Below are 3,295 nucleotides of genomic sequence, written 5' to 3' on the forward strand. Positions count from 1 at the left end.
TATGGGAATATAGCTTATCTTTGCATCTGTGTTGTCATTGTTTGATGATGGACTAGCTGGTAGTAGATCATAGGTATGTAGACACTGATTGATGATGGACTAGCTGGTAGTAGATCATTGATAGAATCTGCATGTAGATGTGTTTTCGTTCTGTTTTGTCTTTTTTCTATAGGACATAGCGTTAACCGGTATTGTACCGAAGTTGACGATGCGATCTATCCTTATGAAGGATAAGACTCTAACCATGGCTTCTAGATCGATCATTGATGCTTATTGGAAGCATGTGGATGATGATCCGGACAAGTCTAGCTTGACGTTTGGAAACATGATCTCTGAATTGCGTAAGCGATTAGAGGACATGGACGATTCTTTGATTGTTGATCAGTAGAATGCATCATTCCAAAAAGAGAGCTGAAAGCCATGGTGAGAGTGAAATGGTAGTTGTTGGAAAGAGTTCCAGCAAAAGTAAGCGTTCCAAGAGCAAGGGCAAGTGGAAAGTGACAAACGTTGTCATTGAACCTAAACCTAAGTCCAAAAAGGAAGAGTGTTATTTCTGTCATGCCGTTGGGCATTGGAACAGAAATTGTAGACTCTACCTGGAAGATCAGGAGAAGAAGAAGCTTAAAGAAGCTTCGACTTCTGGTGTCTTCGTTATAGAGGCTAATTTGTTTACTTCTACGTCGTGGGTATTAGATACCGGAAGCGCCTCGCATATTTGTGGAAATATGAAAGGGTTGCGAGGAAGTAGATAATTGGCAAAAGGAGAAGTAGATCTCCGCGTTGGGAATGGAGCAAAAATTGTTGCATTAGCCATCGGAACTTTCGATCTGACTTTACCTTCTAGGCCTGTATTTGAGTTGCATGATTGTTATTTTGTTTATGCTATTAGCAAGAACATTATAACGATTTCATGCCTAGACTCGGACGATTTCAGATTTGTTATTGAGAACAAAGGTCTATCCATTTATAGAGGTGATTTATTCTATGATAAAGGTTACCAGTTTAATAGCCTTTATGTTTTGGATGACGAACCGTCAAGATACAGGTCAATCTATAACGTTTATGCCAAACGGTTTAAGCCGAACGACTTAAACCCAACCTTCCTCTGGCATTGTCGTCTAGGCCATATAAACGAGAAGCGCATACAGAACCTTCATTCTGAAGGTCTTCTGGATTCATTTGACTTTGAGTCTCTTGAATCTTGCGAGTCTTGTTTAATGGGCAAGATGACAAAGCATCCTTTCAAAGGAAAGGACAGAGAGCGATAGAGTTATTGGATCTGATACATAGTGATGTATGCGGACCAATGAGCTGTCCAGCTAGAGGAGGTTATATGTACTTCGTTACGTTCACTGATGATTTCAGTCGATACGATTATGTCTATTTGATGAGACATAAATCTGAAACACTTGAAATGTTCAAGGCTTTGTTCGGTTCCTCCGTTCTGACACGCCGTTCCATTGTGGCGTTCCAGGAGGAGTTAATTGTGATACAATACCACAATCAACCAGATAGTCAGTGAACTCTTGGCTCATATACTCGCCACCACGATCGGATCGAAGTGTCTTGATCGTCTTGCCAAGTTGGTTCTGTACTTCGTTTCTGAAAGCCTTGAACATTTCAAGTGTTTCAGACTTATATCTCATCAAATAGACATAACCGTAATCATGTGACCGTGTGACCATGTGACTGTGTGATCATGTGATCATGTAACCATGTGACCGTGTGACCATGTGACCGTATAAACTTACAATATTTGTAATCCATATTCCGTGTGACAAAAGCTCTTTCTCGAAACTTGGACTCCGTAATGTATCCAGTCCTGACTTTCTCAAATGCTTTATGACTCTGACCGTGTGACCTTATCCTTCGAATCCTCATGTGATCGAAATTCATCAATTTCACTCAATTTTGACCACAAACACAACATTTTATTTCAAAATCTCGAAATTTTCAAAAATATCCAAAACTTTAATACTTTTATCGATCAATCTCGAAGCCACCTTCAATTCAATTGAAAGAAATCTAAAATCAAACAAATCTGAAAAAAAATCAAAATTTAATTACCATACAATTCTCATTCTCGTTCGAAGATTACGAGGAAGATGAACTTGAATCATGTTCTTTGCTCTCGTCGTTACTTCTTCTTTCAATCTCTGATGTAACCTAAGATTTTGATGGGTAAACGAAATTTATGAGAGAAATCGAGATTTAAGGCACAAATCGACGAGAGAGGGAGGAGAGTTCGACGATTTTGAGAGAGAGAACGAAAGAAAAATTGAAAAAAAAAATGAAAATAAGAGAGGGAACGGATGAAGATGATAAAAGTGAAATAAAATAAAGATGATTTTGAAGTTACGTTCTTTGTTATCGTCATTTTTTCTTCTTTGAATCTCAAATCTAGTTTAAGATTTAAAGAGAAAACGAAATTTTTTAAAGAAAACTGAAGGAAAATTGAGATTTAACAATAAAAATCTGTGATTTTTTTAGAGAGAGAATAAAAATGGTGAAAGGTAGGAGAGAGAGAAGAACCACGAGAGAAGATAATGAAGTTGTTACTTTTATTTTTTTTTCGAAGATTACGAGGAAGATGAACTTGAATCATGTTCTTTGCTCTCGTCGTTACTTCTTCTTTCAATCTCTGATGTAACCTAAGATTTTGATGGGTAAACGAAATTTATGAGAGAAATCGAGATTTAAGGCACAAATCGACGAGAGAGGGAGGAGAGTTCGACGATTTTGAGAGAGAGAACGGGAATATGGATTACAAATATTGTAAGTTTATACGGTCACATGGTCACACGGTCACATGATTACATGATCACATGATCAAATGATCACACAGTCACATGGTCACACGGTCACATGATCACACAGTCACATGGTCACACGGTCACACGGTCACACGATCACACGGTCACATGGTCACAATGTCACACAGTGATATCTGGATAATATTGCTGACATATGTTATGTCATCTCGTTCCGACGGCGTGTCTCTTGGGTGGATCAAAATCTTTATCTGATGGTGATGTACTCGACATTTAGTATATGGAGGGACTACCGCAAAATGATAACGATTGTGAATATAGTGTTTTTGCAATCAACTATGTTGAAGCGATTTATAGAGGTAAAGAACATACGTTGTGCCCCTTGATATGCGACGACAACGTCATCCTGATCCGTGAGCAGGTGATGGCTACAATATTTATCCGTGGTAAAGTTCAGAGTGTTAACTTTTATTTTACCAAGTGCTTTGTTTATTTTGTTTTGAACCCTAATTATGATTTTTTTT

This window comes from Tarenaya hassleriana, unplaced genomic scaffold (genome assembly GCF_000463585.1).
Source record: "Tarenaya hassleriana unplaced genomic scaffold, ASM46358v1 Cleome129, whole genome shotgun sequence".
NCBI classification, from domain to species: domain Eukaryota; kingdom Viridiplantae; phylum Streptophyta; class Magnoliopsida; order Brassicales; family Cleomaceae; genus Tarenaya; species Tarenaya hassleriana.